Source organism: Sus scrofa, chromosome 4, assembly GCF_000003025.6.
Source record: "Sus scrofa isolate TJ Tabasco breed Duroc chromosome 4, Sscrofa11.1, whole genome shotgun sequence".
NCBI classification, from domain to species: Eukaryota; Metazoa; Chordata; class Mammalia; order Artiodactyla; family Suidae; genus Sus; species Sus scrofa.
In genome coordinates, this window is record NC_010446.5 from 118,211,496 (window position 1) to 118,238,916 (window position 27,421).

The 27,421-nt window shown below is 37.8% G+C and overlaps 1 non-coding gene across 4 annotated transcripts in view; it reads right to left on the reverse strand.

Moving 5' to 3' along the window:
- AGL overlaps positions 1-27,421 on the reverse strand; it is an 83,076-nt gene that overhangs the window by 25,465 nt on the left and 30,190 nt on the right. For all 4 annotated transcript variants that reach the window (XR_002343732.1, XR_002343731.1, XR_002343734.1 and 1 more), the window contains exons 12-26: positions 26,250-26,437; positions 24,031-24,154; positions 23,291-23,454; positions 22,929-23,030; positions 22,657-22,812; positions 22,410-22,560; positions 18,449-18,573; positions 18,248-18,360; positions 17,995-18,129; positions 14,829-14,959; positions 11,145-11,281; positions 10,733-10,866; positions 8,150-8,325; positions 4,925-5,027; positions 926-1,151 (exon numbers count right to left, since the gene is read on the reverse strand). This is a non-coding gene — a transcript (amylo-alpha-1, 6-glucosidase, 4-alpha-glucanotransferase). The remainder of the gene's footprint in view (positions 1-925; positions 1,152-4,924; positions 5,028-8,149; positions 8,326-10,732; positions 10,867-11,144; positions 11,282-14,828; positions 14,960-17,994; positions 18,130-18,247; positions 18,361-18,448; positions 18,574-22,409; positions 22,561-22,656; positions 22,813-22,928; positions 23,031-23,290; positions 23,455-24,030; positions 24,155-26,249; positions 26,438-27,421) is intronic.

The following is a 27,421-nucleotide window of genomic DNA, read 5'->3' on the forward strand; positions in this document are numbered from 1 at the left end:
GACACATGAAAACAAATCTTGTGAGCTTGTATGGTTTGTATTAGAGTGAATCGTTCAACTAATAAATGAATCTAGCTTATTATGCAGAGATCTGAATTTTAAATTGACATTGCTCATCTACATACAAAGCAATGGGGATACATTATGTATTAAAGTGTTAGTTTGCTTCAGGTGAAAATATTCTCTGATTACCTCATGATACAAACTTCACAGGGACATACATCTATGCTGGCCTTGGGGTAACTCAGGAGCCCCCCCAAAGTCATATTAAACAAAGCATAACAGCTCAGTAGTGGCGAAAGTACAGTTTCTGCACATTTTTGACTGGGGTAAAAGACCACTCAAAACGTTACACAGTTTATGCTGCTCATAAGATCAACTCTGATCTCCCTGGATTGGCAGCCAAGTCTCTCCACAACCTGGTTCACCCTTTCCACGATGCCTCACTACCTCTAGGTGCCTTACATAAAAGCCAAGTGAGACTTCAATCCACCCGCGTTTTATTATTCTTTTCATTTTTAATGTCTTCTTATAGTGTCCCCTCACCTCTGCTGAAATCCGACTCACCTTGTAAGGTTCAGTTTAGGTGAAATTTTCGTTGCTTTCTGAAGTCCTCCCTGAGACGGGTCTACTAAATCATCTCTCCTCTTTTTATGAAACTACAGAGCACTTTCCATGTACCTCTTTTTTTGCAATGACTGTATTATCCACACATCACACCTCGAGACAGAAGAGGCGATGTGTGTTGCAAGCTCTTTAGGCAAAGAGCAAGTCTAATCTTCACTAGTTCTCATAGTAGCAGCAGGGGTGGAATAAATATCAATATTTGCAAAATTCTTAAGATTCTGATTCTTAACCACATGCATTTTTATATTAGCAGCTAAATGTCATTTTTCAGGAAATTATTTTAAGAAATGATCTTTACCAGTGTGCCAGCAGACAAAGGAACAGAATCATCTGTAGGATACATTCTGGAAACTGGGCACTGGAGAATATCTAGACCGTTTGGAACCGTTTTACAATAATCCTGAATGCACTGCAGCCACCACCACACGGCATCCCGGCAATTATATCTGGCATGAGTTCCTTCACCCAGGAGATTAGGAATGAGACCGTGTCTCAGGGTACCAGCAAATGCTAAAATAATATTCCTAAAACAACAGAATTAGTGAGTCATTTGACACAAAAACAGTTACGTAAAAGTCACTTTGTGGTAACCATTACTATTGTTTTTTCTTTTTAGGGCCGTGCCTGTGGCATATGGAAGTTCCCAGGCTAGGGCTCAAACTGGAGCTATAGCCACTGGCCTACGCCACAGCCACCGCCACATGGGATCTGAGCCTTGTGTGCGACCTACACCACGGTTCGCGGCAACATCGGATCCTTAGCCCAATGAGTGAGGCCAGGTATTGAACCCACATCCTCATGGATCCTAGTCAAGTTTGTTAACCACTGAGCCACGAAGGGAACTCCCGGTAACCATTTTTTTGGATGCATTTTTCTCTTTTGCCTTTATTTCTTTGGATTTTTCAGGTAAAAACTGTTCATAATATTGCACAAGCACTTTTTTTGGCTGTACTCATGGCATGTGGAAACCCCAGGCCAGGGACTGAATCTGAGCTGCAGCTGTGACCTATGCCACAGCTGCAGCAACGCCAGATGTTTAACCGACTTAAAAGTCAAAAGCTTTGATCCTAGCCCTGTCTTTTTCTCAATCTGTGTGACTTAACTTCTCTGGGATAGTTTTCTCAATCTTTGGTATTTCAAAATATGAGTAACTCAGAAAATGAGTTTTATTACTTTAAATGGCAGATACTAAGAATAAGACAAACATATAAGAAAATAAATGGTAAAAACGGACCTTGAAAAACAAAACCGATTTTCAAAAATTAGTAGAGAATAGTTTATTTTTTAAAGTGTTATTCTACCACCATAGACCAAATAACAACTTCGTAAGAAGGCACAGCTTTCTAAGAAGAGCATGAAACTGATGACTAAGAAGACCGAGGTTTATGCATGTCTATATATGTCTGACTGGGTCGCTTTGCTGCACTGCAGAAACTGGCACAACATTGTGAATCAACTACACTTTAATAAAAAAAAGCAAATATGTGCGTGTGTATGTGTATGAAGACTGAGATTTAAATTCTAATGTTACCACCGATATGACCTTGAAAAGTCATTTAATATCTCTAGGCCTTGGAGTTCCCATTGTGGCTCAGTGGGTTAAGAATCTGACTAGTGGCCATGAGGATGCAGGTTTGATCCCTGGCCTCGCTCAGTGGATTAAGGATCTGGCATTGCTGTGAGCTGTGGTGTAGATCACAAGTGCAACTCAGAGCTGGTGTTGCTGTGGCTGTGGTGTAGGCCGGCAGCTGCAGCTCCGACTCGAACCCTAGCCCGGCAACCTCCACGTGCCACAGTCAAGACCATAAAAAAATGAAATAAAATCTCTAGGCCTTAAGGCTTCCTGGATAAACCCATTTAGAAATTTAATTAATTCTATGTATCAGTTTAATGCCTCTGTCTCAAATAACAATATAAAAACAATTTTTTACTTTCTGCAGTACAGAAGTGTTAGTATGGGCAGTGACACTTCTGATTATTAAAAGGTCAGAGTGCTAGCCATCTTAACTGTCTAGAACATGTCATACACTTCAAAGTTGAATAAAGAGTCCTCTGTCCATGAATATCTCCACAGAGGGAGGAAGCAGATCCATCTGTGACAAAGACAGCCATGTGTCAACCAAGCTGGCTTTCGTGCTCTCCCACCCTACCTCACACTTGGCTGTGGCCAGATGACTACATTCTACAGCAAAAGAATGTGAATGGAACTGATGTATTAGGTGCATAGAACAGGTGTGTTTTCCCCAGACTGTATGCCCTCCTCTGCCAGCTGACTGGGGAGAACCCAGAGGCCCTGGAAGATGGCACATCCTGAAGATTAAGGAGCCCATGGATATGAACCACTCTGTAGAAAGCTGACTCCTGAATACCCATATAGGACCAGAAGCAAGAAAATAAATTTCATTTGTGAAAAGCCACCGACATGTAAGCGTTTATAATGCACAGCAGCTCACAGTACCCTAATAAATGCATCATCTTCTGAGAACCAACTAGACCAGGGATAGATAAACTTTCTGCATAAAGGGCCAGACGATAAACATTTTAGGCTTTGTTGGTCATATATGGTCTCAGCCACATCTTCTTTTTTAAATGATTTTGTAAAAAGCTAAAATTTATTCTTAGCTCTTAAGTCATACAAAACAGGTAGCAAGCCAGTCTGCTGATGCCTAATATAGACAGTTGCATGCAAAACTAAGAAGCAGAAATTTTTGATAGTTTATAAAAGTGAAAATTGGGAGCTCAGCGAACAGTGACAATAGTAATAATTATTTAAAAATGAACACTTACGAAATGCTTAGCATGTGGCAGACATTGCTCTAGAAACTTTAACTTTTAATCCTCACTAAAACCCTGTAAAGTAAGTACTATACCCATTTTACAGATCACAGAGAATAAATAATCTGTCAGCTGGGCATTAGAAGCAGGATTAGAACCTGGCAGTCTGGCCCAAACCCAAGTTCTTAACCACTATACTACGTTCTGACTTCCTCATTCTTAATCATGGTCCCTTAGGGGCATTTAGGGAAGAAGAACACAGCCTCCCAAATTTCTACAGCTCCATAGTGCTATCTCAGGTCATTAAGAGAAGGTCTTATGATATTAGGTTAGTAGGGAAGAATATAATGCATTTCAGATGCTCACTCAGAAATTTCCAATTTTATAAAGGACCAAAAACAAAACTCTTGTCATTTGACAAGGCAAACCTTCAGTTATTTTTCTGAGGACCTCAAAACCCAGAATCATATAAATGCTTTATTTGCTACAAGTTTTAGCTAGTAAAGCAGTGCTTTCAACCTTTAGTCTTAAGCCACTGAAAATCACCTGGAGCCCCTGTGAAAACACAGATTCTGCCTGCCAGATCCACCCTTTCCACCCCAAGTTTGGTTTACAGGGACCAAGAATTTGCATTTCTGACAAGCTATCAGATGATGGTAACACTGCTGATTCATGGAACGCTGTAGGGCATTGCTGTAGTGCCTTTCTTTTATTTCTGATAAACTCATTCATAATATTGTGACATAAGAAAATACTATTTTAGGAGTTCCCGTCGTGGCGCAGTGGTTAACGAATCCGACTAGGAACCATGAGGTTGCGGGTTCCGTCCCTGCCCTTGCTCAGTGGGTTAACAATCCGGCGTTGCCGTGAGCTGTGGTGTAGGTTGCAGACGCGGCTCGGATCCCGTGTTGCTGTGGCTCTGGCGTAGGCCGGTGGCTGCAGCTCCGATTCAGCCCCTAGCCTGGGAACTTCCATATGCCGCAGGAGCGGCCCAAGAAATAGCAAAAAAAAAAAAAAAAAAAAAAAAAAAGAAAATACTATTTTAAGTCTAGAAAACACAAAACTGGATGTTATAAGATTTGACAACGAAAAGAAGAAAACATGATATTGTGATTTTTTTCTAAAGGACTCCATCACAGAGGCAGCAATGCCTTCATTATAGAAGGACGAAAAAAAAATGGCAAACTTTCTGAGTTTTTATACTTAATTCAGGCATAGAAACTATTCTTTGTTGAGTGATATTACAAACATGATTATACATTTTTAGTTTTATTTGAAATAACGTAGCAAATGCTGAAGATAACCTGATCTGTAACATCAAGGACTAGAATTTAGTAACTTCAAAGATTTTTACTCTGAAATTCTATGATCCTATTAAATGAACATAAAATAAAATAAAAAGCACACCTAAGGAAAACATACCTCCCAAAGGTTGAGTAAAGATGTATGAGAAAAGTTTGAAAAGCATGTGAAAAACATTTATACATAATTGTGCACTGCAACTTCTTAGACTTTCTCCTACCTGGCTTCCAAATAGCGTCCAGTAATCAGCAGTAGCCCTCTAAGTGCAATAAAAGTATCCCTTCCCCAGCAGCGGAAAATGCCAGAAGAAAAATGAGGTAAACCTAGCAGAAAGCACAACACAGTGATGTATTAATCTTCCTATACTCAAGCCTGTGAGCTCTATTACTATAGATGAGTCACTCAGAACTCAGGGGTCAAGGATGAGCTATAAACCGCCTTCAAATGCTCTTCAATTATCTGCAAAATGTATGGCTATACTTAAATCAAAATTTATGCGATGAAGTTCCATAGTCATATCTGATTCTTAATGGAATCTATCACCTGAAAGAGATAGAGAACTAGTGCTAGAGAAGGATGCTTCTCTGAATTGGTTCAAATGTGTGTGTCTTTAAACACAGACAAACTTCCTTTTAATAAATTAAAAGTTACAGAGCTGCCACTGTGGCTCAGTGGGATTGTTGGTGTCTTGGGAGCTCTAGGACATGAGTTTGATGCTTGGCCGGCACAGTGGGTTAGGGATTTGGCGTTGCCACTTGGGTCACAATGGCAGCTTGGATCTGAGCCCTGGACCAGGAGCTCCATACGCTGTGGGGTGGCCAAAAATGACAATAAAATAAAATAAATAGATTAAAATCAGAGGTCAAATATTGAATACATAAAGAAAAATTAATATAAAACTGTTTGATTATTAAAATAATGATAAATTTTAAAAGGTCCTACCTGCAATTTGAAGGCAACAGATTAACCTAAATGAGATGATTACCTTAATATTACATAATTAAATGTTTATTAATCTATCACTCTAGAGTTACTTTATTACCAAATTTCCCATTACTTTAAAACAACTTAAAAGTGCTATACAGTTTGTAAGCCAGAAACAGTTTTTACAGATGAAAACAAGGATTTTTAGATGCCTAATAACTTGAACATCCTAGATAACTAGAGCCTTTATGCATGAAATAAAACAGTGATGGATAAAATCTAAAATTTTATTTTTAGATTGAGTTCGGTTTCTTATAAACATGAAAAGAAATTCAACTGTTATCTGTATTTGCACTAAAAACAATAATCAGTAGGAAAGAAAAGGAAACTAGCATTTCACTCAACAACTATGCTAAAGAATAAATGTATTTAACAAATACTTAGGAAGAGAAAACTGAGGACATAAATAAAATGTTCACAGCATTCATTCATAACTATTTGCTAGGCACTTAACAGTATTTGACATTATCTTACTTGTTTCCTGGTTTGTTGAGTGAAGGTCTTTCCCCAGGAGAAAAATAAGACCCATGATAACAGGAACCTCACCTGCCTTGTTTTACCAAAGCATGTCACTGAAAACTATAACTGGGACATAACATATCATGGTAAAATTCATTGAATGAATGAAATAAAAGATTGATTATGAAAGGTAAATTGAGAGGTGAAAGAATTTGACTAAGATAAACAATTTTTTTTGGTAATGCTTCACAATTTAAGTGTCTACCTATTGAGTTTTCACCTTGGAAAAAGACATTCTGTTCTCCAGTTAGGAAAGAACAGAGCTAAAGGAAACATTAGACATTTCTTTTTACATTGTCTCCCATATAATGGTACAAAATTTCCCTCAACCCTTTGTGTACTGTTTACATGTTGCTGACATATACAGCTTATACATAGTTGATGAGAATTCTGATGATGGTGATGACGGCGGCTAATATATACATACACAGCACTCTGTGCTGCAAAGACTTCCTGGTACTGCATTTAAGACCTTGCATAAAATATAAGCATAGATGTAGGGGTCAAGGGTGCGTTTGAGTTGGTATGCCCTAAAATACAAGCAGTTAAAAAGTCCAAACTATAAAATCTCTAGCAATGACGTGCAGAAATGTTTGTACTAACTTTTTGACCTCTAAGAGTACACGGCCTATAGACCAGACATCCTCTGAGTGATCTCTACCTTTTCAGTTATTAGAAAAGCTTATAATTAATATGTATTTTTGTACCACTATCACCAAAAGAAGGTATTTTTGGTCTTTGTATTCATTTAAAAATGAACCCCCCCAAAATCTGTCTTCAGATTTTGTTAGTATGGAATATACAAAACTCTCCCTTAGGATGCTAGAAGAGAACATCAAAACTTGTATTTATATTTATCAACTTGTCTTTTTAGTTTCCATTTTTTGTTTTATATTGCACCTGATGTGTAAGCATAACAAGTATCGTAACTTACATCAGTATATTATTGATGATATCAGGATACTAGCATATTTATCTTGAGAGTGCTTAACAACAGCAGTGAATAATCGAAAATGTTGAGATCACTATTTTATGTAATGGGTTTCTAAACAATAGGCTTTAAAATCAAATACTGTTTATCAATTTTTTTCACAATGGCCCTGTTCAGTTTTAAGACCATCTGCTTGGATTCACAGGGGAAAACACCAAAAGAAGATCAAATGGTGGAGTTAAAACCTAAAACTCAATTATATAATTAAAACATGCAGACAGTTTATATGAACCTCTAAATTAAACGATTTAGAAATTCATTTAGTTGTTGAGTCCCACTAAGTCTTTTCTCTTTGAGCAGATGCAAATTTAAGGGGAAACAAACATATTACTTTCATCCTGTATTTTTCAGTTTAGCTTGAAAAGTTCTAAACTTCAGTGACCTCAAATATTAAACACTTTCTAGAAATAGCTTGAGATTTATTAAAAAGAAAACAAAAGTTTATTTTGCTTGTATTTAGATCTGTTACTTGATTTGGGTTTTAAATCTGCTTGTAGTTAAAGATACCGATTGGGCTGAAAGCATTTGGTGGCATTTAGACACATAAAAATTATTTAACATTTGTTTCGTGTTCTGTAACTTGTAGAGGACCTTTATGTGATCTCTTGGTAATTACTCAGTTGGGTTAATTTTTGAAACTGGGAAAAAGAATGTAATGTAATGGGAAAAGGGTGGTAAAACAAATTTGATTAAGAAATGCAAAATGTCAAGAGTTGGAAAAAACAGAAACATGCAGAAGAAAAGGATTAACTGGCCACAAAAAAAAAAAAGGTGTACTGTGAAAATGAGATAGTGAGCAGCTATTATTTTTACAAGCGGATACCTATGAAATTTTACTAAGCAATGCCATAAAATCTTGGATAACATGAGTCTTTTTAAGTAATCATTTCCTCATAATGTTCTTCTTTGAATAATAGGCTCACACCTTTAACCTTATCTATGATTTCTTACCTGCAGCCAGTGACACACAACATTGCTCCTTCTCTCTTGTGATCTCATTCAGCCTGTATGGTACATCCGTAAGTGAAGGGGAAAGAAGTGGCAGAGAAGGGAATCTTCCTACTCCACACATTTGGACTGAACCCAGTGAAAGGTGTTTCACAAAGGTAGAACCATTCTGAACAAAGCTGCAATAAAGTGATGGAATTCAAAATATTATGTGTAGATAGAAGCAAAGTGGATGTTCACTGCCTCAGGCTTATTATAGCAAAAGGCTTGGAAATGATACAAATTGATGGAGGAATGTTTAGATAAATTATGATACATACATATAATGGAATACTATATAGCTATCAAGAAGAAGGTTATAGGGATTAACTAGTTCTGTCCCACCCTGCAGAGTATATCAGTACAGAGATGTTGAAAGGTAACTTGGCAAAATCTATTATAACTGAAAATGTTCATGTAAAAGTCCCCAACAGAAGCAGCCTGGGTAAACTAAGCAACGCTATGCAGCACTCAGAGAGAAGGAGTTCTAGGACACATTACTGACTGAAAAGAACAAATGGCCAAATGTGTGTGTCTGTTTATACCAAACTGTGATAACCTAATCTTATCAGGATGTTTCATTTGCGCAAAAAACCACCTACTCTAGTTACTGACTTTGCAATTTAAAATTAATCTTCCACCACTTAATAAATGAAAGGATCTTGAAGTTAAAAAAAAATAGTGTAGGAGTTCCCGTCATGGCGCAGTGGTTGACGAATCCGACTAGGAACCATGAGGTTGCGGGTTTGGTCCCTGCCCTAGCTCAGTGGGTTAACGATCCGGCGTTGCCGTGAGCTGTGGTGTAGGTTGCAGACGCGGCTCGGATCCTGTGTTGCTGTGCCTCTGGCGTAGGCCGGGGGCTATAGCTCTGATTCAACCCCTAGCCTGGGAACCTCCATATGCCGCGGGAGCGGCCCAAGAAATAGCAATAACAACAACAACAACAAAAGACAAAAAGACAAAAAAAAAAAAATAGTGTAGAAATACAATACTTTCATTATTCATTTATTTAGTTAAAATTTTTACTGTGGTAAGAACACCTGAGATCTACCTTCTTTAACAGATTTTTAAAATTAAAAAAAAATTTTTTTAAAAGAGATTTTTGAGTACAATACAATATTGTTATTTACAGCCACACTGTTGTACAGCAGATCTCAAAACCTATTCATCTGGCATAACTGAAATTTTATATTCATTGATTCAAAAATTTTTAGCAGTATTATTTCACTTGGTTTCTTCCCTTCAAAAAAATCTCTCTATACAAATGTATAACAATGGTACTACCAGCTGAAAAAAAATTTCAATTTGGATAAGATTTTATTTTATTTTTTTTATTTTTATTTATTTATTTTTTTTGTTTGTTTGTTTTTCTTTTTTGCTATTTCTTTGGGCCGCTTCTGTGGCATATGGAGGTTCCCAGGCTAGGGGTCGAATCGGAGCTGTAGCTGCTGGCCTACGCCAGAGCCACAGCAACGTGCGATCCAAGCCGCATCTGCAACCTACACCACAGCTCACGGCATCGCCGGATCGTTAACCCACTGAGCTAGGGCAGGGACCGAACCCACAACCTCATGGTTCCCAGTCGATTCGTTAATCACTGCGCCACGACGGGAACTCCCAATTTGGATAAGATTTTAGAACTGCTTTCATTTTACCCAGTATTCTAGCTGGCTTTAAAAGGCCTGCTGTATCATTGTACAACTACAAAAGTAATAAATTCATTGAGTAATTTAAAAAAAAAAAGGCCTGCTGTAAAACAAATGGTAAGGGTGAAATTTTGCTGTTTCTGAAATTATGCCCAGATCAATTTGGTAGGTCTTTGCTGGTACATTCTGACATGTGGTTTCATTTTAGGGAAATTCACCAATAAAGGCAAATGTCATTTATAATAACAGCAGAATAGTTTTCCCTTAAAAATTAGAATAGTGAATAGTGTGGGTTGATTAAAAAAAATTGTATCCAGGAGTTCCCGTTGTGGCGCAGTGATTAACGAATCTGACTGGGAACCATGAGGTTGCGGGTTCGGTCCCTGCCCTTGCTCAGTGGGTTAATGATCTGGCGTTGCCGTGAGCTGTGGTGTAGGTCGCAGACGCGGCTCGGATCCTGCATTGCTGTGGCTCTGGCGTAGGCCAGCAGCTACAGCTCCGATTCGACCCCTAGCCTGGGAACCTCCATATGCCGTGGGAGTGGCCGAAAGAAATAGAAAAAGGACAAAAAAAACCCCAACAAACAAACAAGCAAACAAACAAAAAATTGTATCCACTAACTTAACAAGTCAAGGAATAAATAGAAACAGATAATATAAAACAAATTCCCCCACTGGCATGTTTTTCAGCTTTATAGAACAGATTTTACTATCTAGGTTTGTTTTTATATGTTCCGGATTAAAGGATGCTAATACATTTTCTATCCACTTATCAGTTTTTTTCAGCTCTATATGGGTATGACGATGCCTCACTTCTTGGTCTTTTAAGAGGGTTTATAAACTGACTCTGTATATGGCTTCTACACAAACATGCCCAAACACTCAAGCTTTGCTGGGTGTACCTTGACATCTGTTTCCATGCTGTATCCAGAAGAGTGGTGTATGCACCAATTAATATGGCATCAAAATAACATGGGATGAGGTAACGTGGGATCTGCTTCAGGTAGAAGAACATGGCCTGCAGCCATTTACCAACCTGTTATAAAGATAATTTTGGAAGTTAATTTGGTGTGCTTACAGGCTGGGTGCATTTTAAGAGCTAAATCCAAACATGCAACTCTACTATCTAGTTATCTACCAACCAGATTCTCATTTGTTAGAAGTGAAAGATGATGAAAAAGGAGGAAAATGTTTCAGGTTAGAAAACAATGTTTCAGGTTAGAAAACGATGTAAATATTGTATATGACATGTTAATATAGTTCTTATTGTGGCCCCTCCCCCACTTTTTTGGAGTAGAATATAGCTTTACTTACTTCAGCAATAGTTCCTGATCGTGAAATAAGCCGATTGCTGACATAGTCAATCATCCAATCTCCAGATCGCAAATTATCACAAAAGGGATGCCCCAAGTCATTCCGTGGTCTTATTTCCGCCATTACGGACATTAATCCTGAAAATTTAGAGAAATATCGTATCACGTGCATCACTGGCAGAGGGAATTTGTGCTCACAGCCTGGGCTGTCGCTAGTCTCCAGTGATTTGGGGTGAACACACACAGAGGTAGACACGAGAGTGGTGCTGTCCTCCGTGGCACTTCCCATGGCTGGAGGTGACTGTGGCAACCCTGGCAACCAAGATACCAGGCACATTGAAGGGGACTGCTGTCACAGGAGCTACGCCGGGTTTTCCAAGATTCCTGTCTGCTGGGGTTGTTGGTCTTGCTCTTCTGAATTTTAATGTTACAGTACTCAAGGGCAACTGGCATAGCTCCCCTGCCCTAAGGCATCTAGTGGAAGAAAAATGATGTGTCTTTTCACTGTTGAAAAGTGGTGGATTCAGGGAGTTCCTGTCATGGCTCAGTGGTAACAAATCTGACTAGTGTCCATGAGGATGCGGGTTTGATCCCTGGCCTCCCTCAGTGGGTTAAACGATCTGGCGTTGCTGTGGCCATGGTGCAGGCCAGTGGGTACAAGCTCCGATTCAACCCCTAGCCTGGGAACCTACATATGCTGTGGGTGCAGCCCTAAAACACACACACACACACACAGAATGAAAAGGGTGGATTCACTGACGCTCAGACAAGATTTTAAGAAAATCATAGAGCTGGTTTCAGAGATAGGAAGAGCACCCATGATGACAAGAAGGATAAAGTCAGTTTTGGAAAGGACCTCTGACATATAATGGGAGGTACTTGGAACTAGATAAATTATTAAAATGAGCTATACAAGCATATGCTCGGGTAATATTCAAATAGAAGCATTAGAATTCCTAGGCATATATAGTGGATTCCATTATTTCAGTGACAGAGCAACAGTACGTCTTTCATTACTCAATAAAGTAGTCATTTCCATTTTGAAAAATTATATTGGCTTCACTGACTTCATTTCAAATGAATTTATTTAATTAGTTAGAATTTAATTTTATTATGTATATAGAATGTTTTGAGAAATTAAAAAATATATAAACTTAAGATACTGCTCTTTACCTCAGAAAGCCTATAATCTTCTTTGGGAAATGAAGTTTAAAACTTAAAAAAAACCCTAGAAAACAAGACAGTATAAAATAATATTCTATATAGGCCCTACTATTTTCAGGGAAGATAAATACTGCCCAGTAAATGTTGGTTCCATTTACTGAGCAAATGGAATAATGGAGTGACATGACAGAGCAGTGTTTTAGAAGAGAGATCTGACGATGACCAAGGGGATGGTATGATTTGTGGAAGAGACAGTAGCAAGAGGTTGGAAAACGGGCTAGTTGGTTTTGTAGATGGGACCTGGTCGTAGAATAGGATGATAACTGTGGAAATAAAAAGGAAATGGTATGTCAGCAGAGAATACAGAAAAAATAAAATCTGGAAGCCATAAATATTGATTGAATGTTGAGGATGAAAGGGGCAGATCCAAAGCTGGATTCCAACATGACTGAGTCTATATTGTCACAGGCAGTGGGAGAGGGGCATTCTGGTGAGAGGAGAGCAAAGTCAGTGAAATAGTTAAGTACGATTTAATCTGAGGTTGCTATGAATAGCCTGCTGGAAATACAAGGTGACTGCAGGAAATATTCAACTGCCAGAGAGAAAAGGGACTGGTATAGAGTAGAAAATAAATCAGGTCAGGGCAATTATACTTCGAAAGAATGAGAAAGATCATTTCATGAGAAGGTAAAGAGAATTAGTAAAGAACTAGACCTAACTTTAAAAAACAAAGCCCAGGAAAGAAGTTCACAAAAGTAAGGTCTTTTTAGTTATGTAGAAGAAGGATCTTAATTAACAGCTTAGAGGGAAACTAGAGCCATCTATTTAAGACTGGAAACAAACGCATTTCTTTATTATTTATTCACAGCACAAAACATTGTGTTGAAAATGAGAGTATTTTAGAAAAAAAAAAAAGTCATGAGCCCCCAAAATCTTAAAAAAATTTTATTGAGTGCTTCTTTTTTTTTTTCGGTCTTTTTGCCATTTCTAGGGCTACTTCTACGGCATATGGAGATTCCCAGGCTAGGGGTGGAATCAGAGCTGTAGCGTCTGGCCTACACCACAGCCACAGCAACACGGGATCTAAGCTGCGTCTGCAACCTACACCACAGCTCACGTCAACGTCGGATCCTTAACCCAAAGAGCGAGGCCAGGAATTGAACCTGCGACCTCATGGTTCTTAGTCGGATTCGTTAACCACTGAGCCACAACGGGAACTCCACTGAGCGCTTCTTAAGTGCTTGGTTTTGTAGAAGGTATGAAAGCTAAAAACAAGGATTCCTCGAAAAGGTGAACACTATTCTTTCTCAAAGAACAGTCTACTTAGTGGAGTTTTAAAGCTAATAATCACAGAATACTTACTATGAACTAGGCATTGTCTAAATATTTTACATGTATTAACTCATTTAATCCCAATGTTAACCCCTTGTGGTAGGTACTCTTTTTATCTCCACTTTACGGATGGGAAAACTGAGCCACAGGGAGTTTATGACACAGTTATACAGCTGGTCAGTGCAACCCCTGAAATGTGGTTCTAAAGCCTGTTTCTTGACTACAATAATAAAGATTCATGAAAAATACTACACTAACTACTAAAATAAGGCAATAAATTTCAAAGGCCAATAAGAGATAGAGTAGGTAAGTGCAGTGGGTATCTGGAGGACAAAGAAATGACTGTGAAAGCAACAGTTAAGGAAGGATTTGCAGAAGGTATAAGAACTGAATTGGTCTTTAAAGATAGGATAGATGGACAGAGAAATAAGGAGTTGAAAAGGAGGCTTGATAAGTGGGAAACTATATGAACCAGAAATACATGTGCCATAAACCTAATTTCCCTTTTTTCCTCCTTTTTATAGCTGCACCTGCAGCATATAGAGGTTCACCGGCCAGGGGTTGAATTGAGGCTGCAATTGCAGCCTACACCACAGCCATGGCAACACTAGATCTGAGCGGCATCTGCAACCTATACTGCATCTTGTGGCAATACTGGATCTGTAATCCACTGAGTGAGGCCAGGGATTGAAACTGCATCCTCACAGAGATACCACTGGGTCCTTAACCTGCTGAGCCACAATGGGAACTCCCCAAATTTCCTCGATAAAAATCTAAGAAAATATTATCAACCAAATGAATTAAACTGATAGTTAAATATTTATAATACTCTACATAATATTTTACTAAAAGTTCTCTTTGTAGGATAAATAAGAATGCAACAAAGATGTTTCCAATTTGATGAAAAAGGAAGATGCATATATTCACTACCTAGTCCCATTTAGGGCCCAAGTGAATTATCTCATTTCATCCTCATAAAAGTCTATGAATTAGACAATAGTATTCACATTTGGGGCATGGAGAATTTAAGTTACTTGCCAGAGGCCAATCAATGAGTAGGTGGCAGAGCCATAATTTGAACCCAAGTAGTTAAACTCTGAGCCAATACTCTTCTTTCTATAAGGAAGACACCATATGACCCTAAAAAAAAATAACCCCCCTAAGTGTCACCATCCTTATACCTGCTTACCTTGAAGACCTGCGTATTTAAGAGGTGACCAGTTTGGTATGTTATAACACCCTCCACCATCTTCTTGTTCTTCTGATTCACATCGGTAAAGTACCTGATTCAGCTCAGCCAAAGTTAATTTAGAGGCAATACTAAAAATGGGAAAGTAAAGAAAACTGGTTAAATATACTAAAATTTCATTTGTTCTCGATCAACATAAAGAAGAAAATCTGAATTGAATCATAAAATGTCTTGGCAATGTATGTTGTAGGAACTCAGCATTATACTATACATTATGAACTATATATATATATTATAAAAATAAAGGACAAACGTTAAAAATTCAGCTAGAAGTAACATTTCTTCCAAGCCAAGGAAATAACTGCGTGCCAAATTTTATTAATTAGAACTACGTTGGAAAAATCTTTTGGTTGCTCTATCCTTTATCTTATGAATTTGTGTTTTTATTTTTTATTTTTGCTTTTTAGGGCCGCACTCATGGCACATGGAGGTTCCCAGCAGTGGGACAGTGTGAGTGAGCACAACTGAATGTAACTGAATGTGAGCACAACTGAATGTGCTCCCTTCTTTCTCTTTCAGTTCTGTCTCAACTTAGAAAGTTGTCAGCTGTGCTTCATTCCCTCTGTCTCTGCCAGCCTCCCTCCTCACAGGTTGGACTGACCCCTGCTCTGCAATTTGTGAGTCAAGATTTTATTTTAAGTTTATGTGATTTAAGTTTTCCATTGTAGTTGGTTTACAGTGTTCTGTCCATTTCTACTGTACAGCAAAGTGGCCCAGTCATACCTACATACACATTCCTCTTTTCACATCATCCTCCATCATGTTCCATCGCAAGTGACTGGATACCGTTCCCTGTGCTACACAGCAGGATCTCAGTGCTTATTCACCCCAAATGCAGTAGTTTGAATCTATTAACCCCAAACTCCCAGTCCAACCCCCACCCTCCCCCTTGGCAACCACAAGTCTATCCTCCAATGTGAGTCAAGATTGAGTCAAATCTATCAGCAGCCTCAGAACCAACTCCATCATAGTGCAGTACATTTCAACAGGGAGCCAGTGAACTTCTTGCATAAGAATCATCTGGAAAGTTTATTGAAATGCAGATTTCTTGGCCCCAAGATAATCTGAGTAGTTCCAATGAGGAATGTGCATTTTACAACATTCCACAGAAATACAACACTGCTTTATGATAAGACTTTTTTTTGAATCAATATCCTTACTAAAAGCTCTTATAAAACAACAAAAACAATTGAACACAACAGAAAAATGGATTAGCATGTAAAATGACATTTCACCACATAAATACAAATGGTTGATGAACTAAAAAATTAGCTCAATTAATATTTAAAATAAATTATCATTTTAAGTATTTTATATTTACTAATTGGACTAGTAATAGTTAATACTAATTGATCACTTACTACATGTCAAACAGTGTTCTGAGAGTCACTCTAATTCTATCTCTTAGGGAACTTGCCCAAGGTCTTCAGTTAAGTCTGAAACTGGATTCAAACTGAGGTAGTCTGGTCCTATTTTCTATGCTCTTAAATATTACATTATGATAATATATACTCAGTATTGGTAGAGATGGGGGATACTCGATTCTTTTACATAAAGCTGAAAATATTAGTTACTACAGTCTTTCTGGAGGGGATCTGGCCATATCAAAAGCCTCAAATATATGAACAGTCTAACTCAGAAATTCCATTCCTGGAAATTATCCCAGTACTCATATCAAACATATATCAAGCATTTATTATGTGCCATGAATTGTGTTAAGTGCTTTACATACATTATTCTATTAAATCTTTAAAAATCTAAATGGTAGGAACTATTATAACCCATATTCCAGATGAAGAAACTGAGATTAAGAAAGTCTAAATAGGAGTTCCCGTCGTGGCGCTGTGGTTAACGAACCCGACTAGGAACCTTGAGGTTGCGGGTTCGGTCCCTGCCCTTGCTCAGTGGGTTAATGATCCGGCGTTGCCGTGAGCTGTGGTGTAGGTTGCAGACGCGGCTCGGATCCCGTGTTGCTGTGGCTCTGGCGCATAGGCCGGTGGCTACAGCTCCGATTGGACCCCTAGCCTGGGAACCTCCATATGCCACGGGAGCGGCCCAAAGAAATAGCAAAAAGACAAAAAAAAAAAACAAAAACAAAAAAAGAACAAGAAAGTCTAAATAACGGGTCTAAGATCATACTGAGAGTGATGAAGCTGGAGTTAAGAAATTTCAAAACCCATACTCTCCAGTACTATACAGTGCCACCTCACAAGGGACTGATAAGGGAATAACTAAGAGTTTATGCAAAGAGGAATGTACAAAGACATCCATAATGGTGAATAATTGGGAGTAATTTAGATATCCTAAAATGGTGACTGATGCACATATCCTTTTGAATGAAAGTTTTGTCCAGATATATGCCCAGGAGTGGGATTGCTGGATGATAACGGTAGTTCAATATTTCAAAAAATGGAGACATTAAATAAATTATGGTACAGACATATGTTAGAATAACACTTTGGCATTAAAAAATGGATGTGGTAGGAGTTTCCGTTGAGGCTCAGAGGGTTAAGAATTCGACTGGTATCCCCCATGTCTGATCTCTAGCCTCGCTCAGTCGGTTAAAGGACCTGGCATTGACATGAGCTGTGGTGTAGGTTGCAGACGTGGCTGGGATCTGGCATTGCTGTGGCTGTGGTGTATGCTAGCAGCTATAGCTCTGATTAGACTCCTAGCCTGGGAACTTTCATATGTCGTGAGTACGGCCCTAAAAAGACACACACACACTCAAAAAAAAGGGTGTGGCAGAGTATGATTTTTGCTACCTTGTCTCAAATGGTTCAGAAAAATTGTGTGTTTGTGTAGAGATATGTACATATATAGATAACGTACATATACCTATGCGTGTAAATATACATGCATGTATGTCTACTGATCTATCGATCTCTCTAGAGAGTGTGTGAGTGAAAGAGCACGCATGCACACATGTGCACAGATGATAAAGAAACAGCAAAGTGTTAACGATAAGTGATGTCAATACTGTCGGTCCTTGGACTATCCTTCGAGTAAAAAGGACAGAGAGGGCACTTAAAACTGCTGACATCAGGCTCGTGGTAACTTATCAGTTATTAAAGTAGCAAATCTCCACAAACTGAAGCATACTTACGAAGCAAAAGGAATTTTCAATATAGGATCTGCATTGTCAACAGCAAGACTCCCAGATTTAAAGTGAGGACTGAACTGTGTTAGATGATTTCGGAGAATTCCAACGGCGACTTGTGCATGTGGATCAAGACTAACTCTGAAAACATTAATTAAAATATGGTTGATTTTCAGGAGTAATTTATTCAAAAATAACAGGATATGTAAACTATTTTAAATGTAAGTAAAGTCAACAATTTGAATTCTAATTAACATACCGGAATATAATAACACTTCCTGGAGACAAGTTTTCAAATTCTATTTCTTGAATGTATTCATTGGGTCCTTTTGTGGTAACTCCAGCTTGTTTAACAATTTTACTTTCATTTAGCTTGAAAAAAATCATATAAAACCATTCAATAAATAATTCTAATGTCCTTAAAATGTTCCCAAAGTAGTGAGATGAGCGTCCCAAATACCTGAATATGTTCTCTAATTTCTACGGTGATATTTGGCATTCCATTGATTGAATTCTCATCCTTCCTATAAGGTTTTGTGTTTCTCTCAACAGTCCTAGCTTCCAGAACTACTTCTTCAATTTTGCCTGGGAATATATAAAAATTTTTAAGCAAAATTTCATATTAAACAATCTGAACTTAAGAATTGCTAAAGGCATTTTAAATCATTTTACTTAAAGTTGAATATGAAATATCAGTTAATTAAAAAAAAAAAAAAAAACAGTCTAGGAGTTCCTGGTGTGGCGCAGTGGAAACGAATCCGACTAGTATCCATGAGGACACGGGTTTGAGCCCTGGCCTTGCTCAGTGGGTGGGGGATCCAGCGTTGCCATGGAGTTGTGCTGTAGGTCACAGATGCGGATTGGATCCTGCGTTGCTACGGCTGTGGTGTAGGCCAGTGGCTACAACTCTGATTTGACCCCTAGTCTAGGAACCTCTGTATGCCATGGGCGTGGCGCTAAAGAGAAAAAAAGAAAAAACAAAAAACAGTCTGAAAGTAGATAATTCTACCTAATTAGTTTTCACATGATGCTTCAAAAAAAAAATCACAACTAAATTAACAAAGTTTTATTTGAAAAGAGATCTTATCAAGTAATAATGGCTTAGATCTGGGGGATAATGCACAGCTTTCCTAACACTGAGTAGGGAGAAAGTAAAGGCTTACATTTAAAAAATGGAATATTTCAAAAATAGAAAAACTAGGGAAAAATTCAAAACACCCAGATCTTACTACCTCACTTAAGAAAACATCCCTGGAGTTCCCGTCGTGGCGCAGTGGTTAACGAATCCGACTAGGAACCATGAGGCTGCGGGTTCGGTCCCTGCCCTTGCTCAGTGGGTTAACGATCCGGCGTTGCCGTGAGCTGTGGTGTAGGTTGCAGATGCGGCTCGGATCCTGCGTTGCTGTGGCTCTGGCGTAGGCCGGTGGCTACAGCTCCGATTGGACCCCTAGCCTGGGAACCTCCATATGCCGCGGGAGCGGCCCAAGAAATAGCAACAACAACAACAACAAAAGACAAAAAGACCAAAAAAAAAAAAAAAAAAGAAAAAAGAAAACATCCCAAATCCAACTGATGTCCTGTGTGCCCCTTGTCCCCCTTCACGGGTGACCAACATCTGAAGGTGGCTGTTCAATGATCCTGGGCATTTTTACTATATACATATGGATCCCTAAACAACATACACTATTCTCCATATTTCCAGGTTTATTGAAGTGTTTTCAAGTTACATGTACATTTCTGTAACTTTCTTTCTATTGGACAAAACTGTAGTTTTTAGGAGTTCCCGTCGCGGCGCAGTGGTTAACGAATCCGACTAGGAACCAAGAGGTTGCGGGTTCGATCCCTGCCCTTGCTCAGTGAGTTAAGATCCGGCGTTGCCGTGAGCTGTGGTGTAGGTTGCAGACGCGGCTTGGATCCCGCGTTGCTGTGGCTCTGGCATAGGCTGGCGGCTACAGCTCCGATTCGACCCCTAGCCTGGGAACCTCCATATGCCGCAGGAGCGGCCCAAGAAATGGCAAAAAGACAAAAAAAAAAAAAAAACAAACAAAAAAAACACAAAACTGTAGTTTTTAGATTTGTTCATATTGATATGTTAGCTCTACCTCATTTATTTCAAATGTAAAACATTATTCCACTGTGTGAATACACCAAAATGTCTTCATTTTTAACACTGTCATTGTTTTTCTCTATTACAAATAATGTTATAATAAACATTTTTGCACATATTTCCAAATGGAAGTGCAAGAGAATCTCTCAGATACATACCTGGGAATAGAATTACCAGATCAAAGGACATATAAAACTGCAAGCTTTATTATTTAAGTAATTTGAACTTTAAGCTATTAATATGACACAATGAAAGACCTTTTGATCCAGAAACCTACTTCTGGAAATATATACTAAGAAGATTGTTCAAAAAAAACCACAATTATTCCTAGTATACAACCAAATCGTCAAGAACACTGCTAAACACACCCCAAAATATTAAAAATGGAATAATCACATAATAAAATAGGAAATATTTAACATAATGAAAAATCACGATTTTGTGGACTGACAAAATAGAAAATGTTTTAAGAATGATCAGTGACCCCCCCCTCACAAAAAAATCCCCTGAGCTATTAAACACTGAGTGCGTGTGTACTGTATACACGGAGTACAGCCACGTTAGCAATGGTCAGATGAGATTACGGAATGTAAACTTGTGGACACTTAAAAAAAGTAATAAACATTTAACCTTAAAGCTATTCAAGTTGGTAATTTTAAAAAATTGGTGTTACAAATATTTATCAACTAGCAAACAATATAGAAAATGATTTTTATGAGACTTCATTCATTCAATCAACAGACTTGGACACCTGCTGTATGCACAGGATCATGTTATGCCATAATACATTATTTATAATAATGAGTAATGAAATAAAACATACACCTTTAGAAAAAAAATTCAAGCAATAGTAAGGACACACCTCAGGGATGTATTTTATAACGAAATGTCAGAGTTTTTTAGAGACTATAGCTGCTATACTTTCAGAGGACAGAGAATTCACTGAGTAGCTAGAGAAAGCTTCTCAACGGAGGTGGAACTTTAGTCCTTGAGAAATATAAAGAATTCATAAATAAATGGAAGTAAGACTACTTGGGGAGCAAATGAAAATATCTATTTGGCTGAAATAGTGGAGTAACACAGGGCCAGGGAGGTCGATGAGGATGGATTATAAAGAGCCTTAAATATTAAACTATCTTCCATTTTGGTTTGTATATATGTATATACACATACAGAAAACGCTTGGACACACCTGTGAATGTATGTGTATATACATATATACAAACACATGAATATACAGATATATTTTCCTGGTTATAAAAGAAATTCATGTTCATTTTATATGAATTGGGAGATAAAGGAATATATTAAGATAAAAAAAATTATTTCACAGCTCAAAAAAATGTTAACATTTGAGAATATCTCTCCAGGTTTTGTTCCATGTAGTAAAAATGTTATCAAAAATTTCTGGAGTTCTTGGAGTTCCTGTTGTGGCTCAGTGGTTAATGAATCCAACTAGGAACCATGAGGTTGCTGGTTTGGTCCCTGGCCTTGCTCAGTGGGTTCAGGATCCGGTGTTGCCGTGAGCCGTGGTGTAGGTCGCAGATGCGGCTTGGATCCCGAGTTGCTGTAGCTCTGGTGTAGGCCGGCGGCTGCAGCTCCGATTAGACCCCTAGCCTGGGAACCTCCATATGCCGTAGGAGTGGCCCCAGAAAAGGCAAAAAGGTAAAAAGGAAAAAAAAAAAAATTTCTGGAGTTCTCACTGTGGCTCATTGGGTTAAGGACCTGATGTAACCTCCATGAGGATGTGGGTTTGATCCCTGGCCTTGCTCAGAAGGTTAAGGATCTGATGTTGCTGCAAACTGTGGCATAGGCTGCAGATACAGCTTGGATCCAGTGTTGCCATGGCAGTGGTGTAGGCCTCACTTGCAGCTCTGGCCAGGGGTACTTCCATATGCTGCAGGTGCTGTTGTAAAAAGAAAAAAAATAAATCCAGCTCTTTTTCTTAGCAACATTTACCTTTGCGCTGTGTAACAACATATATGATACGTAACAACAATTTAATAATATTTGTTATTATTAAGAATTTAACAGTACATTATATATGGAAGTTGTCATAGAGTAAACCCCGAAACTTCTCATCACAAGGAAAAAATTGTTTGTTGTATCTATATGAGATGAAGTCAACATTCACTAAACTTATGTGATAATCGTTTCATGATGTATGTAAGTCAAATCATTATGATGTACACCTTAAACTTACACAGTGATGTGTGTCAATTGTATCTCAGTAAAACTGGAATAAAAAAAAGCAACAACAACAACAAGAATTTAACGATAATATAATCACAATAACATTTTTAGATCACATTACCAGGGATGCACATTTGAGGTACTTCCTTGCTGTAAAATGAAGTTTTGGGATTCCTGAAAGCAGTTCTAGACACAGACACAACTGATTGATGGATACTAGGTGAGTGTCTTGTTACTGCCACTATGTCTTCATCAACTTGATCCACATATACCTAAGAAACAGAAAGAAGACACATTATGCTTAAATTGGAAAGACTTACTCTAAAATTGAACCTTAAGAAAGAAACCCAGAAAACTTATTTTCTTACCTGAATGAAACCCTTGGCTCCAAGCTCTTGGTGAAGTTTATTGATAGCACACCTGGCTGCAATGATGCCACTCTGGAAATTAACTTCACCTGTATCTGATGGCGATGCTGCAGGATTCCACTTAGTGTAAAACCGTTCTTCAGAAACTACTGAAATCTGAACAAAGATTTCAAACTTTGCCATGTGTACGTTTTAATTATAATAAGAACTTTTCATTAAAATGATCAAAGTTGCTGGCCTTGTGGATTTTAAAAAACAACACATTAACAAACCTGATGCGGCACTAATTCGTCATAGCCCTTAGTACTTCCACTAGCGCAACATGCCATGGAAACAATCGTGGAACTTGGCAGAGCATCATATGCCGACCTGTGCTAGAAGACAATGGAAAAAACCCAAACTTTATTTTCTTTCAACTGCAAACCGCCATCCTAGAGCATAATGAAGCAAACGGATAAAGACAAATACATTCTATGAGATCAAAGCAGAACAAAACGTTTTAAACTGTGTATCACTATCATAAATGCAAGGCACTATCTGAAGTACTATGGATGTTATTGCCAATGAAAATCAAGAGACTAAATATCAAAACACTGAGCAAAGTAAGTAAATGCAAGGAGCATTAGATGCTTACCACAATGGGACACTCGTTATCGTGGGTAATATCCATAAACAGGGCGTGGGCGATAGCTGGCATTAGAGGCCTCAAACAGGGCTGAACGAAGGATCCAACGGGTTCTCCTCCATATCGATAAACTAATCTACCCTCCTCATGACTGTTATATGCACTCATTGCCTCTGCAAAGCAGTACAGAGAATTTTAACAATCTTCATTGTAAATGTCCAACAAGAGGTTAGATTTCTCGTTATGACTGACTTTCAAAAAAAGACCACGTAAATATCATAAAAACAAACTGCTTTAAACATTTAAACAAATGTCCATTAGTTTAAATGATAAAAAAAAAGCCTTCTCTAAACTTAATCAGAGAAATGGCACATACAGGTAAAAGGACCATATGTTGTTTATTAGGATATTGATTATATAAAATCTAAAGATTATATATCATATATGCAAGTATGAGATGAAAGCAGATTTGTATATTTTCAACAACAAAAAAAAAACAGTTTTGTTTGTGAGACATCAATTCATTCCACTCAGCCTTCAAGTTAAAAGGAGATATTTTACCCCAAGGAGGAATTTTTACTGATTAAAAAGAGACTGAGTTATATTAGGAAACGTTGTATAGAATATTGAAAAGAACAGTAACTATGTTGAAAGTTATTAAACATCATATGTAAAGCTATTAAATGCTTTTTAATCTTCTTAAACAAAAACTAAAGCTTTAGATGGAAAAACAGTTTCAACAAGCCTACCTCTTATTAAGGAACTAATGCCCAGTCTAGTAACAAAGATATTGTCCAGATCTTCACTTCCTGTGAACAGTTCAGCTACTACATACAAATTGGGTTGCAATTTCCTAGCAGCATCCAACATGTACTGCAAAAAGCACAAGCACAATCACAGATGTAACAGAAAAAGAAAAGCAAGATAATACAGGGGAAGGAGAAGAGGCAAGACTAGGCATGGATTTGATATAGAAAGATATCATGTAGCAAGACAAAATGGAAATCCAAGGAGAATTTCCAAATAAATTGATCATGCATATATAAGAAACAAAACAGACCAAAACACACAGGAAACAAGAGAATTTATAAAGAGAATGTAACAGAGAGGAAGATTAGATTTTGCAGATGTAGGGACACAAAAGGGGGAAAAAAAGGAAGAAGAAAAAAGTTAGTGTCACATTAAAAAATGTAAACCATAACTTGCAATTCTGCTAGGCTTTCCCCCTGTTCTATATTTAATTTCCAGAACCTCTAATCAGACTATTAATTTCCAGGTACCTGATGAAGTCATTCATGATAAATTCCCTGCTGGCAAATCATTTAGCTATTACAAAGTTTAGGTCTGACTAGACTGAAGCCAGTTTTTCCTATAGATGATAATAATTTTTTTTTTTTTTTTTGTCTTTTTAGGGCTGCACCAATGGCACCGATGGCATTGGTGGCACATGGAAGTTCTCAGGCTACGGGTTGAATCAGAGCTGCAGCTGCACAGCCACAGAAATGCAGGATCTGAGCCACATCTGCGATCTACATTACAGCTCACAATGCCAGATCCTTAACCCACCAAGTGAGGCCAGGGATCGAACCTGCTTCCTCCTGGATACTAGTAGGGTTTGTTACTGCTGAGCCATGATGGGAACTCCCTAGATGACAATAAACTGTTAATCAGAAGTCAGATCAGTTCCAAAATTTTTTTTTAATATACTATTTGCAAAAAGATTAATAAAATACTTGAAATTCTATCAAGTATGATCCTAGATGATCCTACTTAAAATTAAGCAAATTAAAATTTAATATTCTGCTTTGCCATAATATTATAACAATCTTATGAGTGTATAATTTTTCGATTCCTAAAGGCACACACACAAAAACTACCATTTTTTGAAGCTAAAAAATGTCCTATCTTAACTAAAGTTTGCTAGAACCTTCCAAATCAAATCAATTTTTCATCACAGGACTTGACTATAATATTATCATTATAATACTGCTTTAAGATTATAGAAATAGATGTTTTTCAGTTAGGCACACATTTCCAAAGAACACTAACTTGTCACAAAGTAGCTTACATATGGGATGAAAATTTGCACTGTTTATAAAGCTATAAATGTAAAAGCTAATGCTATAAAACCCAGAGGAATAGAAAACCCTAATGTTTGAATTTTTATAAATAATTAATAAAAATGGGATCAGGAGTTCCCGTCGTGGCACAGTGGTTAACGAATCCGACTAGGAACCATGAGGTTGCAGGTTCGGTCCCTGCCCTTGCTCCGTGGGTTAACGATCCGGCGTTGCCGTGAGCTGTGGTGTAGGTTGCAGACGCGGCTCGGATCCCGCGTTGCTGTGGCTCTGGTGTAGGCCGGTGGCTACAGCTCCGATTGGACCCTAGCCTGGGAACCTCCATATGCGCGGGAGTGGCCCAAGAAATAGCAACAACAACAACAAAAGACAAAAAAAAAAAAAAAAATGGGATCAATTAGGCTAAAACTAGCTTTAATATATGCTGTCATGGTAGTGTTTAAATAATCACTATAATATGAAATAAAGTTACTCAACTTCACAGTGGCTACTAAAGTACTGAAAACAACCTAAAAATAACAAGAATAAGGCAAATTAATATTTATATATTATTAAAATATGAATAAGAGTCTTGTGACGTATTAAGATATTTGCAATATTTTAGTAATACATGGCAATATGGTTGTGCATGTATAATCAGAGGCAATCTGACCTACTTTCCTAAATTAAAATAAAAATATTAACTCAAACATTTTATAGCCTAGTACGCCGTAACAACTGCATAAAAAATTGTCAGAATTATGCCAATTATGCAAAATTGTTCCATACTACCACCAAATCAATGCTGCTATCCAGTTAGCAAAGGGAAACGTGTGTTTGTACACTGTAAGGAAAGAGAGGAAAGAACGCTGACTTTCTTTTCTCAAGGCGGATGAACTGTATTTCCGTACCTCGGCTACATGAAGAGGTGTTGAGTGGCAGTTGTCAAGACGGACTCCCTGGAAATACGTCGCAGTTATTTCAGTGTATTTTTTCATGTGTTCCCAGAGATAAGGGCAGTCCTGTGGTTTTTTCCCATAGCGTAATTTAACACTGTCTCCCCAGCAAATAAGTTCTCTTCTTAGATAAACATCTGAACCTGTTAAGAAAGGAGCTTGCTTTCAGTGGTTCAAGAAATAAAATGAAAATATGTACTTCAAAGAAAAACTGTTTTTTTTTTTTTTTTTTTTTTTTTGGTGCAGAAACCTGGGAACGAAAACTGTGGTTTTCAGTTTATTATTTCTAACGCAAACCACATAATAGGTTAAAATCATATCTAAAATGGTATAGGATAGAAAAAATAAAAATCTTAAAAAAAATAAAATGATATAGGATAAAGTATTCAAAAATTAATAGTAATTTATATTTCATATCTATTTTGCCAAAATTCTACCTTATAGTCTCTTCTAAAAATGTGTGCTTAATGGCAAAAATTCAAGTTCCTATTAAAGGAAAACAGTAACAGTAATATCATAGGCCTTTAAAGCTATAGTTCTACCCAAAAACATTTCAAGCTCCATCACTACTGTGCTATCCTTCTTTGGCAATAGGTTACATTAAATCCTTTTTAGAGAAGAATGGCTTTTTTCACTTAGAATGCTTAGGAGAGGACAGAGACACTTAAATCCAAAGCTATGATGTTTTTTTAAAATGAGATTTTTGAATTAAATTTAATGTTATTAAAACAGGCATTTAGGAGTTCCCATTGTGGCTCAGTGGTTAACGAATCCAACTAGGAACCATGAGGTTGCGGGTTCGGTCCCTGCCCTTGCTCAGTGGGTTAAGGATCCGTGAGCTGTGGTGCAGGTTGCAGATGTGGCTCGGATCCCACGTTGCTGTGGCTGTGGCATAAGCCAGCGGCTACAGCTCTGATTAGACCCCTAGCCTGGGAACCTCCATATGCTGAAGGAGTAGCCCTAAAAAAGACAAAAGACAAAACACACACACACACACACACACACATACACACACACGAAAAGGCATCTAATGCTGAAATGTTAAAAGATAGATATAATGGTAGGTCCCCTGCAAAGTTCTACCTGGCAATGAAATAGCTGTAGAAAAATAATATATTAGGATTAAG